At 47.1% G+C, this 16,635-nt stretch overlaps 1 long non-coding RNA gene across 1 annotated transcript; it reads left to right on the top strand.

The window, feature by feature from the left end:
* The first annotated feature begins 9,882 nt into the window (after positions 1 to 9,882).
* On the top strand, positions 9,883 to 16,409 carry LOC144304965 (uncharacterized). Its single transcript, XR_013371974.1, has 3 exons — positions 9,883 to 10,233; positions 15,856 to 16,042; positions 16,112 to 16,409. It is a non-coding gene; the product is annotated as an uncharacterized LOC144304965 (long non-coding RNA).
* Positions 16,410 to 16,635: the final 226 nt, after the last annotated feature.

Here is a 16,635-nt window from a genome sequence, read left to right as displayed (position 1 = left end):
CCCGTGTTCAGCCTTGTGCAACGCATCACCCTGTAGAGACGCATGAGCTGCTCCACCGGGTGTGAGGTGCGATTAAAAACATGCCATTTCCAAAATGCAGTTCTTGCCAGCTCTTTTAGAACCAAGACTAGAGACGAGTCCACCACAGCTCACTTTATTCCTATTACCTCTTCTCCCGTGTCGCCTCGAGTGGAGTGCTCTGGGCGACCCCCAGTCGGAGCCTGGAAGCCTCTGCTCTCCTTGCCCTGCTTGGACCCTGTTCCCAGGATTCTCTCGTGCCTGAGCTCGGCCGCAGGGCACCTTGCAGGGGACCCTGAGGCCTCACATTCAGAGACCGACTCTCCATAGGTGCCTGCTGTGGGGGTCCTGTCTCCTGCACGCCTCAGGGAACCCACCACATGGGGTGGCCCTCTCCTGATCTTCGGGCATTGCATGCCCAAGGTTTGGGCCATTCTTTGTTCCCCTGACTACAGACCCCAGTGCCTTCCCTTCCAGTAACACAACTCTGCCGGCCTTCCCCCTGCAAAACAGCTCACGCCAGCTTCCCCCGTCATCCCGAGTCATAGGACCACTCTCCCGGGAGTAGAGGAGCCTGAATCCTTAGAAGAAAGCCCCATCTCTCCTTGGCAAGAAAGTCAAAAGAGATGCTCTGCTCCTTCCTCCTCCTCCTCCTCCCCTTCTCTTCCTTTTCTTTCTCTTCTTATTCTTTTTCTATTTTTCTTGCTTAATCTCAAACTGTAACCACAAATCACCTATCACTTTTTTTTTTCTTTTTTGTGCTGGGCATCTCAGCCTGCTGTGTGCACACATCGCTGGGCATGGAGAGCTGCCCAATCTCTAGTGCTGGAAAGTGCCCGCGGCCCCACATGGCATCTCTCGCCCACGGCGTTTGGGAGCAACCCAAAAGTGAGGATGAAGCCCGTCCTTAATCCTCTGGGGAAGTCTGTCTCGGTGAGAACTCCAGCTTGCCACTGTATGCAAATACCTGTCTCCCTAGAAATCCGCTTGACAGTGATGCTGAGCAGAAAATATGGAACATGGTAAAATGGGTTTTTAACTTTTATGTTGGGACTGTAAGGCTGTGCTGCTAATTAATTATGCACAAGTACTCAGAGAGGCACCTGGTAGACATGTCTGCAGATAATGGCCTTTTGACAAATTCCCTTCAACTTTTAATTTTTTTCAGGGAATCTTTTTTTTTTTTTTTTTTTTTTTTTTCAGTAGAGAGAGTAAGAAAAGGAGAGTCAGTTCATTTAGAGCTGGCTGCTCTGGACACCCATTAGAGGAGCTCTCACTGCACACACTCTCTCCTCATTAGTGTGACGAGGACACGGCTGCTGAGGGGCCACCTGCCCTGCCTCGTGTGCTCCGGCGAGTCCCATGGGGACTGTGTCTACTGAGTGAGGAGCAAGGCAGGAGCTCCTTCCACATTAACATGAGCCACCCCCACGACATCTGCCACCCGAGGGTACCCAGGGGCTTACCAACGTCAGCCAGTGGGACTGGATCTCAATTCCAGTCTCTAGAAAGAGCTCAGAGACAGGGAACATTGGATTTGGGTCCTGAGCCCTCCGAAGTGATGGAAGACACATCTAGGCCTAGTGCAGCTGTCAGTACAAGGCCACTGGAGGAAGAGTCCCATGAAAGGGGTACTGGAGTTTGGGAGGAGGATGGAGAGTTGGGCAGAGATGATGGTGTAAGTGGGGGAAGCCCTGAGAGCCTCTCTGGATGGAGGCAGTTCTGCCGTCAGGATCCCAGGCCAGCCCCTCAGCATAGTGGGGACACGAGGATAACAGCACAGGCATCTGGGGGGTGACACCAGGAAGGGAACTTGCTGCGGACCAGGAGGCAGGTGCCAAGACTTACCTGGCCCCATTTCATCTGCATGTGCCTCCCTGGAGTGAGTCCCACGTCCCCTTTACACAGGAGGAGGCCAAGGCTCACCAAGGTGGGAGGGACCAGTCCAGCACACAGAACAACCCTGGGCACTGTCTGCTGAGATCCCCGGGGGCATGACAGGTAGGACCACGACAAGGGTGCACTAATGTTTTGGAAGGGGGAGGATCCCTTTGGGAGCTAGTCGGCAAGATTGAGGGAGAGGGTGGCTCTCAAATTTGCATGGCCCTCTGGCACACATCCTGAAGCTCCTCCATTATGGACGTGCCAGTGGGAGGTGGGTTAGGTTGTGGACTGGGCTGTGTGCCTCCCCCCAATCATATATCGGGTCCTAACACCCAGGACCTGAGGAGGAGGCCTCATTTGGAATTATGGTCATTGCAGATGTCATTAGCTAAGACGAGATAGTGCTGGAGTGGGGTGGCCCTGGTCCAATGTCCCTAGTGTCCTCATCAGAGGGAGATGTGGATGGGGAGAATGTCATGTGGACATGAGGTGGGAATGAGGCTTCTGCAAGCCGAGCAATGCCAGAGATGCCAGCAGACTTGCTAGGAGCTGGAGGGGGGCTCTGGAATGGAGGAAGCAGCCATGCCCACACCTGGGTCTTGGACTCTGGGCACCTAGACCCAGGAGAAGATGGATTTCTGTTGTTAAGGACCCCTGCCCTACATGTCACCACAGTGTAAGGAGGCTGGCACGGGTTAGACCACTCCTGAGATCCACTCTAATAGGGCAAATGTGACCCATTGATGCTTCCTGGGAGTTGTTTGTGGACCACACTGGGCACCAGCCAGTCAGGTGTGAATGGGGTCAGAGTGGCAGAGATGGTCAAGGTCATAGGAGGAGAACAGCAAGCACACTGGGATGCCCCGTCTGGGCTTTGGAGATTGAGCAGGATGCTGCGTTCATGGGGCTCCCTTCCTTGGGGCTGCATGCGGCTGTCTCCTAGGTTAGGCTCTCTCCTAAGTTACATCCTTTGATTCTCTGGACCCTGTGGTACGCAGTGAGGGTCAGGTGTTTCAGGAGCCGACCCCCACTCCCAGGGCTTTCTACCTGTGGCTTCACGGGTGCTGGGTCTCTATCCAAAGCTGACGGTCTCGACATCAGAAATATTTCTCCAGGGGAATTTCAGTTGATGAATTGTTTAGTCGGTAAAATTCACCTCCTCCATAATTGGAGTGCAAACAGAAGTGATTGTAGGCTGATTTGTAGCAATTTGGCAAATTTAAGGACTGCACCATCCTGCTGGAACCTAGGCTGGCTCTGTGGGCTCTGTTTCCTAACGCAAACTCAGGGGTCCTTGCCAGGGCAACTCGGTGAGGGAAGTTCCAGTGGGCACCCTGCTGGCTCTGCATGGTCCTGAGCTCGCTTCTTCCACTGTCGACCTAGATGCTTTCAGGATTTAGAAGCAAGACTGTGGGTGTTAGGGACACTCGGGGGGACCATCTTTTACCACAGCAAAGCCCAGGTTTTTTTTTCTTGCACTTCCCTGCACATGCACAGACATCTCACACAACCAGCACACATGTGCACACACACACACACACATGCACACCACACATGCCTCTTCTGTGACCTCTCCCCTCATTCTGTGTGGGACCCACTATATACACTTGATCCTTTGAGGTCACGGTCCTCTTCCACAATCTCAGGGATGCAGAGAAACAGGTAGATGTTTCCTCCATTCCCTGGGCAGTCTTACCTGGCCATGGTTCTGCTCATATCAGCTCAGGCAGAGAAATCTGCCCTTTGAGACACAAAGGGACTTGTTTTGTTTGTGAGGTTCAGGCAAGCTCATACAGGGTCATGCAAGGTTGTGCTTCTCCTCAGCCGAGATCTGTGTCACCTCAACCTTAACCACCAGCCTTACTGTGTCCCCAAGCCACTCATCAGTTTCTCAGAGAACACCAGCCAGGTAGAGCAACTCCTGCTCTAGTGTTTGGGCCACCCCGCCCACCCTGCCCTGACCCCAGTGCCCCGGCTGGCATTGCGGAGGGGCCATTGCTTTCTCAATATTGACAAATGGGAAGTAGAGGCCAAGGCTTAAACCCAAAGAATCAATCTTTCAGTGTAGAATGCTTAGCTTTTGAGGATCTTTGCCAGGAAGCTTGGATGACAGTGTTTTATATAACGGCTGCATGTCCTCTTGTCCAGTTACTAACACTGGACTCCAGCTGACTCCCTGCTGGCTGTGCCCTCTTGAGGCTGGAAGTTGACGTCCCCCCCTGCCCCTGGAGCACTCGGGAGGTGCTGGGCTCAGTAGCACACTTGGCTCACACAGAGAAGGGTGGTAAGCTGGATGCTCTTTGGGGATCCTTCCAGCCCTGGGATTCTAGGATGGATCATCTCACCACAGAGGATCTTCCACAGCAACCCCGTCCATATGCACTCACATGCCTGGGGGTGGGCCCAGACCTTCCTAAATGGCATCCTGCAGCCTGATGCTTCCTTGTGGGACCTTCTCCATTCTCAACCCTGGAGAGAGTAGGCCGTGCCTGTCACACGTTGAGGTAACAGTACACTAAGCAAGTGTCATCCAGAGGTGAAGTGATTAGGAAGAGTAAATTGAAGCGAAATATTTTAAGAGCTCTGGATTACTAAAGCCGTGCTCCCCTGCTGTCCACACGGTTTTGTCTCTGATACACATTATGCAAATCTCTCTCCCTCTCTCTTTCTCTCTAATGGAAGAGTCTGGCTGGGTTTCCCCGGATTTTTAAAGTAGAAATTTAAATACAATATCTGAAGCTTTTAGCCTTACTTATGGCAACACAAAAAATCCAATTATCAATTAGAACTGATAATGTTTTATAGACTGTTCTCTTTATTAGAGCCATATTGCAGCTAATTCTAGAGAACAATTTCTCGGAAATGTCCCTGGGTTATGGTTTCGCTGACTCCATTTTGCAGAAGATTTAAGATTCCAGGGAGAGCCAGCCCGAGCATGTGGAAGGTGGCTGGGGATGGCTCCCCTGTGCTTGCATAGCCCTGTGCTCCTTTGGTGCTTGAACAGCAACCACAGATGGCCCCTGTGGTCCCTGGTCCTCCAGTAGTGACTCGCCAATTCCTTTAGGCTTCTAATCATTGTTGGGTGCACCCTAAAGTCCCCGCCAAGCAACTGCAGAAACAGGAGAAAGCAGCCTCCTTCATAGCTTCCCCACCAGCATTTCTGACACCAGATAATAGGAGCCAACCTCTGCAGGCCCATCGGCAAAACTCGCCATTCCCAGCTCCCCAGGCTCTCTGCAAGGCCTGTGTTCACAGATTAAATCTCACACCATTTGGCACTCGGCTCACCCTCTTGCCAGCAATTTAACCCAGCGCCAGAGCCAGGGGCCATCAGCTCTGCACAGGGTCATTTTCCCAGGCTGAAGCCTGAGGGAAGAATGGGCATTTCCACCTCAAAATGCAAACCCTGCTGGATGAGTAGACAAAAGCAGTGTGAAAGGAGCTGGTTCTCAGAGCCGATCTTTCCAAGGAGAAGGCTTTCACAACCTTATCTAACTGGGTCCCTGGTCCTGGTTTTCCAGGGGAGAAATGCTTGGGAAGGTCCGGGAGCTTGCTCAAGGGGTCAGAGCAAGGAAGAGGTGGAGCAGGACTCATAGCTGAGTGTTCCCTGCGTGAGTTTCAAATACTTGCCAAAAGTTTCAAAGTTTCAAAGATGCCTTGATGCTGAGATGGTCACACAGAAATGCTTCTCTTTAAATGGGATGTTTGGTTGGTACCTATTTGCTCCAGTGCCAACTTTGCGTCTCTGTCTTGTGCCACGTGAGACACATTGACACGTCTGTAATAGCCGGTACTGACAATTTTGTTTCCACTCTCATTACAAGGCTGATTAGTAATTAGGACTGAACTAAAATTAACTCACTGTTCCCAGAGCCCAGCACAGCCTGCCCCCATAGAGGCCTTGCTCGCTGGATGGGCGGGTGGTGAGTGGGTGAGTGAGTCAGCCATGGAGGGGGGACAGAAAACATTATTCATTCATTCATTCAGTGCATTGATATGGATAAATCTGGGCTTATACAGCTTCTTTCATTAGCTCTCCTAGGACGTAGTGGCAGAGCTGTCCCATCCATGGGATAAAAGAGGACCTAGGTCTCCATCTGGGGTTCTCCATCCTGCTGACACCCCAACACCATCATACCACACAGGCAGGTCAGTGGTGGTGGTTTTCAACATGAGAGAAAACCCAACCTCCTTTAGTAGAAAATAGAAGTTGTTAAATTTGGCCCAAGTGCCAACATGATAGCATGTGCTGGACATGGCAAAGCCAAGGTCAAGCATCTCCCACTCCCAAAGTGATAGACTGAGCCAGAGATGCTTGGAGAGTATTCCCAGCAAATACTGTGGCTGCCAGAGTCCAAGGTTATTTATTGATTATTATTGTGGTTGTATAGAGATTCACATCCCAGTCTAACCACTACAGAGGGATCTCTGTGAGTTCCATTTTATGGTTTCTGCAAGACAGGTAGGTGGGCTTTTCCCTTTATCTATTCTTAAAGCCCCTGTTTCCGGCTGGTTTGTACCTGTCTCTCTCCTCCCCAAGGGACCTGGGGGGACCCTTGGCGTTTTGTTAGTGGCAGTCTTAGCAGAAGTTGAAGCTGCCTTCTTAAATCACAAGGGACAGGAAAGAGGGATGGAAGGCCTGAGGGTCAGGGTGGCAAATTGAAGAATGAGGCTGAACATCCAGGAAGGGTGGCAGATCCACATCTACCCCTAGTCACAGATGGAAGTGTTCTGTTTTCTCCAGACAGGCCTGTTTCCTCCATGACAGGGCCAGCTCACTCAACAAGGTTCAAGAGGAATCTATTTATATCTTGGCAAGTAGAGAGGACTTCTTGACCAACACACTAGACAAGGTCACAGCCATGGGCTTATAGGATCAGACAGATGGTGAAACCTTTGGCAGGTGGAATATGGGACTCAAGAGCTGAGGTACCGTGTGTCTTAAGGGACAACTCTGGGTTGTTCCTCCAAGTCTCTGGAACCCTCCTCAGGAAGTGGGGGGCAGAGAGATGCCCAATGCAAATCTCGTTACATATATCAGCTCGTAGCAAAGACTACTTGACCCTATATTTTAATGAATAAATTAGTGGTGTGGAAGGAGCTTGGAGCATGTGAACTTGTCTTCAGTTTATTGGGAGGTTCGTGTGTGTTCCTAAAACCCCAGAGGGGAAGCCCTTCTATGCTTTCCTTCTGAATTTACCACAAATATCCCAGCCTAAGCCTGGTTTCATCCCAACAGATTTGGGATTCTCTAGATACCAGTTCCAATGCCTGGGTTCCCTAAGCTGAGAAGGCCTTGGGGCCTCTAGAAGGACACAAATCCCTGCAGGGCCATTGAATGAATGGATCCCTGATCTGTGGGAAGATGTCCTTTCTCTCTTTTAGTCCAGGGTCCTGGCCTGTTAAGTGCCAGCACCTGCAATTAATGCCTCTCCTCCAGGTAGACATATACCAACCCAATGAAGAAGAGCTCAGAATTGTATTTAATGGCTTTCCAGCAGTGCAAAGACCCAGCTGGCTCCTGGGCACAAGTGAGGGATGGGAAAGGGGTCCTCAAGAATCTTAGATGGGCACAGCCTCCCAAGGCAAGGAGGAAAGCACGTTCAGGACAGGACTCTCACATGGCTGGGTGCCGACCTAAGAGGGAGTCATCTTCAGACCCTGATTCATAACGTGGGGGTGCAGTGCCAACTTTACCATCAGCTGGTGGGGGGTGAAAAGGACATCAGTGCAGAGATTTTGGATGGAGACTTGGTTTGCACAGGGATTGTGGATGGAAATTCAGGGAGGATAGAGGACTGAGCGCTTGTACCTTAATTATTGCCCTGGGGACCCCAAGGCCAAAGATACCACATCTGCTCACTTTCATCTAGGGACAGAAGACAGATCCTAAAAGATAAATTGGGAAGATGCTCTTGCTAATGATAGCTCTCAAAGGTGTGTTTGCTTAGAAGTGTGACTTGTCTGGTCAGGCTACTCGCCCGATCAGGAGGGCTCAAGGGGAGGCTGACAGGGCAGCACTGCCCTCTAATTGGGACATTTGATTCTTCAAGCTGCAAGGACCTGGCACCAGGATCTGGTCTTCAAACAAAGGTTCAGAACCTTCTCCAGGTGGCTCAGTTCTAAGGACCACTCAAGACTGGTTTGGTGCAGCTGGACACTGTAATGAGCTTGTTTCATTCTGTTTACTTCTATTTTTTTTATTTATTTAAATTCAATTTGCCAACATATAGTACATCATTAGTTTCAGATGTAGAGTTAAATAATTCATCAGTTGCATGTAACACCCAGTACTCATTCCATCACGTGTCCTCCTTCGTGCCCATCACCCAATTACCCCATCCCCCAAACCCCTCCCCTCCAGTGACCCTCAGTGTGTTTCCCAGAGTTAAAAGTCTGTCATGGTTTGTCTTTTTCTCTAATTTTCTTCACTCAGTTTCCCCTCCTTCCCTTATGGTCCCTTGCACTATTTCTTATATTCTGCATATCCTGCTCTGTTTTCATCACCAAGTAGAGGCATTTCACTCTCCTTTGGGCACAGGGAGATTGAACCCCCCTTTGCTTGCTCCCACATCCTCCCCAGGAAGCTCTGAGATGCTCCACAGCCTGGGTTCTCAATTTGTAGACAGATATAGGGTCACCAGCTGGCATTCTCCATGAGGGACACATTCCTTTGTGTTGACCATGGTGGTCTCTGAGACACCATGTGGCCGTCCGTCTCTCAGGGAATGTTTGCCAGATGAGTGAACTGGGAGAGGGTTATGAGACTCTTCCTCAGGGTTAGCATGAGAACATCAAGGAATGCCCTTGGGGACAAGAGGATGACAGTGAGACCCTTCTCCTAACATTTCCTAAAGACCCAGAGGAGGAGTAAGGAAGAACCAGGCACATCTTACCATGCAGAGACCCTCCTAGGTGTTAGGCTGTTCCTCAACACCTGCCAGGAAAATATATGAGAGAGGAGCTCCCCCCGCACCAAAAACTGTAGGGTGAAGGGGGCCTAAATAAGAATCTGGAAATAGGACCCTGAGACTCAGGGGGCACTGGGCCAGCATGGATCCTTGAGGCTGAGATGCCTGCTCCCCAGGGCAAATGGATCAGCCATGCCTATCTTGTTGTTTTTACTTCCCTTATTTCAAATGTGGACTGGTAGGGTTCAGAACGCGCTACTCCAAATATGGCAATTCGGCAAATAAAATATTTTAAGCTGAAAGAACTTGAGAAATGACAGGTGTGGGAAGGACCCTCTAACCTCTCCCCTGAAGCAGGTCACAGACTCTCCTATGAGAGGTGCCCTCGCTGCGCCTGGAGAAAGGAGTCTCCTTATCTCTGAAAAGCCAGAGAAGTGCTGAGAGGAATCTGCATGAGCTGGCCATGCTGAGTGTGCCCTAGTTTACCAGGCTGAGCTCATACCTTCTGTCCGGTGACTTTCCATTCTTCGTCAGACCTAGTGTGAAAAGGCCCAGGCTTTGACCGTTTAGTGGGGCTCCATTTCCTTATGAAGACTGTCATATCACAGAATCCTTCTATGAATTACATTTGTCTGTTTTTCTTAGTAATCTGCCTTTTCTCATAGCACCAGCCGAGTCTCTGAAAGGGTAGGAGGAAGACGGGTTTTTCCTCTCCCCTACAGGACTGCATATTTTCCCTTCATTGGTTATTTATTCTGACAAATAATGTTGGTGACTATGTGCGTCCTTCAGCTTGCATGGGCCACCACTTTTTCTCAAGAGGGACAGGGCTTCTTGCTTATGAATGATGGCTGCAGCACAGACAAGGCACACAGCCCATGTCTAAGGGCACATGCTCCGACCTCGGCTGCCCAGGTGTGCATCTGGGGCTCAGCTCCCAGCTTAGCAAAGGGACTGTGAGAAAGTCACTTACTACTTACTCTATAGCCTCTGTGATCTCATCTGCAACATGGGTGTAATAATAACTTGCATCTTGTGGGGTTTGAGGACTCAGTAAGTTAATATGCATGAAGTGCAGTGATCCAGACCTGTGACTACTAGGTACGGGCTTTTGATTATTGCCCAAGATTGGTGAAAGTTTAATTAATTATTTTAGAAATAATGGAGGCAGGTATGCTAAGGACAAAATGATTCTGATACTTGTTTAAATTCATAAGTCGGGCTCTATTGAGGGCCATGATGTGATGATAGGGGAGCTACTTCTGCAAGGAAGGGGTCTGCAGTGGCAGGAGCTCAACTCTGAACACAAAGACAGAAGATGGGATTTTTTACAGGGTTGGAAGGAGGCAGTGGATGGAAAAATTAGTGAGAGGAAGAGATAATTCCTCACTAAACTGACCCATTGGGATTCTTGATGAAGGTAAGCCAGGGTTATAAGGAGTTGATCATATTCAATCAATACAGATTGATCAGATGCTGAGGGCAGGGATTTTGGCTAAACAGACTGGACCGAACAGGGTTCTGGTTTCAACTGGGTGGTGCACAGGTGGATGTGGAAATCCAAAAGTAGTGGCTCAGTTGGGAGGAAATTACAGCAGGCTCTGACTAGAGTCTGGTCAGAGAAAAGCTCTGTTCAGGCAGCAGGAAAGAAATCTGAATAGTTAACTTTCAGAGCACTTACTCTACAGCAGGGCTGGCAGCATTAGGTTTACTTTGTAACCAGTGCTTCTAGAGAACCTGTTGGGTGTCACCTACTGCCCTGAGCTCACCCTCATTTACTTTATAACCAATGATTCTCATTACTTTGTAACCAGTGATTCTGGATCACCCCTTGGGTGCCACCCATTGTCCTGAGCTCACCCCTGCCACACACCCCAGCTTATTCCTCTCCAAACCCTGGGAGGTACAGGCTAAGCAGCGAAGCCTGGGGTCCTGAGGTCTGGGGGTTAACCAAAATTCAGAAGGACTTGAGGCCAAGATTCTTCTGATCCGGGGTCTTTTCCTGGAGAGTTTATGGATAGCTCCTTCTCCTTTAGATCTCATCAGTTGGCAGGATGAGTCTTCAAAGGCTCTTAAAGATTCTTCTAGGCCTGCTGGTGGCTGCTGTGGGTAAACAGTTTCCTCAGATCCCATCCTTTGGCAAATACTGGAAGAAACAAAGCACTTTGAACAGCATCTTCTAGCTTTTAATATGTTGGCATCCACTGGGAGCCAGGCGTGGGATGCTGGGTTCCCAGGTGGATCTGACTACAGAATATTATTTTTTATGGGATCATCTCAGTAGTTTCCAAAGGAAGACTGCTGGGAAATGTTCTCAAAGGCCCTCTGCAGTTATAAAATCTCTGTGACCTGCTAATTGCACAAAACTGCATAGCACCTGGCACATAAGAAAATACTCTTAAATAATAAAAATAATATCAGCCTTCCTTCCCCATAGATGGTGTTGAGGGTAAAACAAACTGCCCTCCTTCCTGGGTCTGTATCAGGGCAAACAGACCCTGCAAAGCCTTTACCTCGTGCTGGTTGGAGGACATCCATCATTGGTGCCATTTTGACATTTCAACCTTTCTGCCGGGCCTCTGCATTTCAGTTTGAAAAATTGGCCTGCAGTAATGGTCAGAAGCTGCCCTCCCCCTCCATTCCTCCAAGTGAAAGACAAGGACTGCTGTTCTCTCTCCATTGCAACAGTTGTCAAAAAGAAAGACAGCTCTCCCCCAGATGGTTGACTCTGCATCTCCGGCCCAGACTTTTCCATCTACGAGAACAGCTCAAAGGCATTTGGCATTGGGATCTCAGTGAAAAGATCTGCTCAAGATTTTCAAGATGGAAAGAGGTTTATCATTTTGGCAGGAGCTTGATTATGTAAATATAGACGTGTTATGCCCCATTCCTGGGTGCCTCCAAACCGTCCCAGGTGTGCTTGAGGTGAGAAGCTGTAGACTGTTCCCTATGCCACTAAATGTCAACAGCACCCCCAAAGTGGGTCTGTAGCAGCCTCTGATGGATGCAGCCCATCCCGTCTATACTGGTGTCCACACCGCCTCCCAGATGTCTGAATCTTTCTGATGGAAACTTGCTTCCAGAAAGAACAGGTGGAGCTGACAGCCAGTGACTATTCCTCTATATTATAGTTTGTCTTGGTGGGTGTTGGTGATGTCATACCAACTGATGCGTGAAACATATATGTTTATAGGCTAAAGACACGAGCAAGGGACTCATAAGCACAAACATACAACTAGGAAGTAAATTAATGGGAAAATGTCCATTTTTGACACTAAAAATGCAAATCAAACAATAGATAAAATATGTGTGTACAAGGATGTGCATGTGTTTGCCTGTTAAACTAGAAGGAGCCACAAACATTTTTAATAACCAGTTAGTGAAATGATAAGTCTTAGTCACTGCTAGTGGCTATATAAACTGATTTTTTGAGCAATATTTATCAAAGGCTTTAGAAAGCCCCACTAAAAGAATAACTAGCACTTACTAGACACCAGGTCCAAATCTAAGTACTGTAGACACCCTGGCCTATGTGGCCAGGCCAGTGCAATGACTCTTCCGGCAGGTATGCCATAATCTTCCCTTTGTCTTCTGAGGACAGAAACAGGAGAAAGATCTCAAGCAATTGGCCTGAGGTCATGCAACTGGTAAGTGATAGACACAGAAAAACCTGAGTGAATCCGTAGTGGGTGTCTGCCTTTGACTCAGGTTGTGATCCCGGGATCCTGGGATCGAGTCCCACATCAGGCTCCCTGCAGGGATCCTGCTTCTCCCTCTGCCTATGTCTCTGCCTCTCTCTGTGTGTCTCTCATGAATAAATAACTGAAATCTTAAAAAAAAAAAAAAAAGTGATAGAGGGCAGCCCGGGTGGCTCAGAAGTTTAGCGCCGCCTTCAGCCTAGAGTGTGATCCTGGAGACCCGGGATCGAGTCCCATGTCAGGCTCCCTTCATGGAGCCTGCTTTCTCCCTCTGCCTGTGTCTGTGCCTCTTTGTGTGTGTGTGTCTCTCATGAATAAATAAATAAAATCTTAAAAAACAAGTAATAGACACAGAATTCGAACTTAAGACACATTCCCCCAATTCCCTCATTGTTCTATTTGGTGTGACTTTACTCATTTGTTCCATGTCTGTGAAAGAGCCTAAATATGCAGTCCCATGACCACTTTAACACAAAGATGCCATTTGTTTATTTGTGACAGTGAAGACTTGGAAACACATTGATGGAATAATACAGTAACTTAAAAATAGCATCTAGGATTTTAGGTTATAGATGTCAGAATGAACGCAAACACATTTATCTTCAATGCCTACCTAAATTCCATTAAAAAGGAGATTCAGTGGAAATTTTTAGCAACACCCAAGATCACAAGGACAATGAGAACAGAAAAGGAAATGGTTGCATGATGTTGAGAGGCAGAGAGACAAGTGTTAATAAACCAGGTTAATTCTCCAAGAAAGGAGAATCCAGTTCATAGTACCTACAACATAGAAAACAGAAGAAAACACAAACATAAAGGAAAACATGCAACACAGAGAAGACCCCCGGGGGCTCAGGGCTCTATGCATCTGACACCCTAGATGCAAATATGGGGTTTGACCATTCCCTCCCCTAGACATGTGCTGGCATTGCAGGAGACTAGAGGTTTATTCTCTGGAGAGGCTAAAACAGAGGGTCACTGAAAACATGAGGATTAAATGAATAGCCAGATTGAAAACATAATAATTAAATGAAGATTCTCTCCTGGTTAACTCTTAGGCTCCTGGTGATCAGACTTCTCCCTTCTAGGGAAGAGATTAGAAGACTCTTTTCTGGGAAATCTCACCAGCCCAAGAGAAAAGACCTAAAGATGTGAATAGCAGAGTCTCCACAGTGACATTCTGGGCAGATTGCCCCATTGTAAGACCACAGTTGACAAGTGTCACCATTATTTGGGAGTCCTAATCAACTTTTGAGGGCCTTTCTATTACATATGAACAAACTTTAAAAAATGTCCAAATATTTGAAGAAGTCTTATAACATAGACAGATACCAGAGAAGCAGACAGAACCCCAGTGAGAAAATAAGTACATAGGAAGATAAAAACCAAAGCAAAACAAATAAGAAACATGCCAATAATATCCTCCAACTTCTAAGAGAAGATATTACATCTATGAAACAAGAACAGAATGTCATTAAAAAGGAACATTGAAAAAAGAAAAGAAACAAAGAAAATGGCTTGGGGACATTAAAACGATAATGGCAAAAAATAAAGACTCAGAAGAAAGGTTTTAAGATAAAGCTCAGGAAATCTCTCAGAAAGTAGCAAAATGCCATAGTTTTAAAAAGATAAGGAAATTGCAGAATCAATCAAAAAAAAAGAAGAAAAAGAAAGAAAGAAAGAAAGAAAGAAAGAAAGAAAGAAAGAAAGAAAGAAAGAAAGGAAGGAAGGAAGGAAGGAAGGAAGAGAAAGAAAGAAAGAAAGAAAGAAAGAAAGAAAGAAAGAAAGAAAGAAAGAAAGAAAGAAGAAAGAAAGAAGAAAGAAAGAAAGAAAGAAGAAAGAAAGAAAGAAAAAGAAAGAAAGAAAGAAAGAAAGAAAGAAAGAAAGAAAGAAAGAAAGAAAGAAAGAGAAATTGGAGAGAGAATGGATGTAGCACAGGGGAATAAATCATCAAGAACAGCAGAGATAACCAGTCATGATGTAGTAATTCTAGGTGCCTCAAACTATTCCAAGCATTGCCTATTAACTCAAGCATTTGCATATTTGCTCACATAATTCTAATGAAAATTCTTGAAGTAGATATTATTTTTATCCTACTTTATAAATCAAGACAGTAAAACACAGAACGAATGGCAGTCTGATTACCCAAGGTTACCCAGCTGGTAAATGATACAGCAAGGATTTGAACCCAGTCAGGCTGGCTCTCTTGTCTAAGATCTAATCACTTCACTAGACTGCCTTTCAGTAAAACAGCCTTATAAAATCCAAGAAATTCTTTAGGTTGCTTTCCAGACCTGATGTTTCCAAACTGAAGAGACCATTTGAGTGTCTGGCACAGTGGACAAAATGTTGTGCATACTAAGACATAAAACCATAGCATGGTAGAGCTTCAGAACCCTGGGGATGAAGCAGAAATCCTAAAAGCTGAGAGAGAGATGAGAGAGAACACATTTCCTGTAAGATCAAGAATCAGAATGACATGTGACTTCTTCTTAAGAGCAATTCTGGAAACAAGGAGAAAATGGAATAATGCAACACCTTCAGTTTTGAGGGACAGGGAGTCAGACTAGCAGTCTATACTCAGTCAAGTGATGAAGTGTGAACGTGGAATAATGACATTTTAGATACACCTGGGCTCATGCATCTTTTCCTTGGAACCTGAGAGAATCAACCACAGAGGAAGGCACAACATCAGGAAATGGAGGGATATAGGAAAGCTGGGTCCCTAGGGTCATGGGGAAGGAGACTCTAGGATGACAACTGTGTATCAGAACAGTGTCCAGATCAGAGCAGGTCAGGAGACTGGGAAGGGCTTCCCAAGAGGAAGCTTACCAGGTGTGTTTGCATGAACTGGGCAGTGACTCCAGTGAGAGTTAGTTTCTACAAAATTAGGGAAAGACAGGCAGACAAAGAAAGCAAGAGAGAACACCCAAGATGATTAACTACATTGAGAATAAACAGTTGTTCAGGAAAAGACAAGACATCTCAGAGTGTCCACTGAATTGGAAATGCATATTAGCCCTCACATTTGCATGTATATAAAACTGTAAGCACCCAACATGAATCTGACCAGGGTGGTGACTCCATCCTCATGGTGGGATGGTGGAGGAGTGGGCAGTGGGTATTTCTTGTCCCTAGCGTTAAGCCAGTAAATAGAGATGGAAGTTGAAAAAAAATCAATGCGTATGTTATGTACAAACATGGGGTAAAGAACAAAAGAAGTGGCAGGAAAATTAGAAAACAGCAAACTCTGGGGGTAGGGAAGAGGCAGGAGTTTGATCAGTCGCAAATGATTCTTATAATAAATCTTATAGACTCAATTGATTCTATAACTATGTGCCCAGGTAACTGATTACAATGAACAGTCAATAAAAGAAACAATGATGAATATGAAGGATGTTGATAATATGACAAATGGGAATCACATGGTTTTGGGTGAAAAGCAGGATCCCAATGACATGAGCAGTACTCCAAGTGTGCGAGAAACAAAACCAGAAGAAAGACTCACGGGAAATGCATCAAGTACTAAAGGTAGTTGGTGGTTGGGGGGGGGGGTGTTTTAAAGATTTTTCTTTAAATGTTTTCCACATTTTCCATCAGGCGATGAGGCTCCTCTGGTTATGGAAAGTGGAGGAAAGGACACATGCCCCTGCAAAGCAATGGTGCAAATCATGGGCTGCCTGGTGGTCTCAGGGTAAACTGAGTCTCTGTGCTCCGCTTGGAGCCAGGGACGCTCTCTTCTTTGTGACATCTGATGATACCCACGGCAACTTGCTTGTCATAGGAGCTGAGTATAAACTTCTGGAATGGCAGGAAATAAACAGAAGTGAGAAGAGCTGGCAGAGAAAAAAAAAAAAAAAACAGTCCCAAAGAATCCAAATAGAATGGTAGGGGAGACTGTCCATGCTGATGGCATGTGGCTGGTAAGCACCTCTTCAACAACTATGCTGCCTGAGAACATCAGAAGCACCAGACCATGAACAGTTCTCTTGTGCTGCTTCCAGATGCACCTATCTGCTGTGTGGACCAATGTGGGGCCCCCTTGCCTCTCCCCTTCACACTTCATCCTGCATGCCCTCAACAGATCTGAGTAGAGAAGATACCCCATGATGGAAGGTCCCAGG

The sequence above is a fragment of the Canis aureus genome, chromosome 3 (genome assembly GCF_053574225.1).
Source record: "Canis aureus isolate CA01 chromosome 3, VMU_Caureus_v.1.0, whole genome shotgun sequence".
NCBI lineage: Eukaryota > Metazoa > Chordata > Mammalia > Carnivora > Canidae > Canis > Canis aureus.
This window is presented reverse-complemented; position numbering and strand designations above follow the sequence as displayed.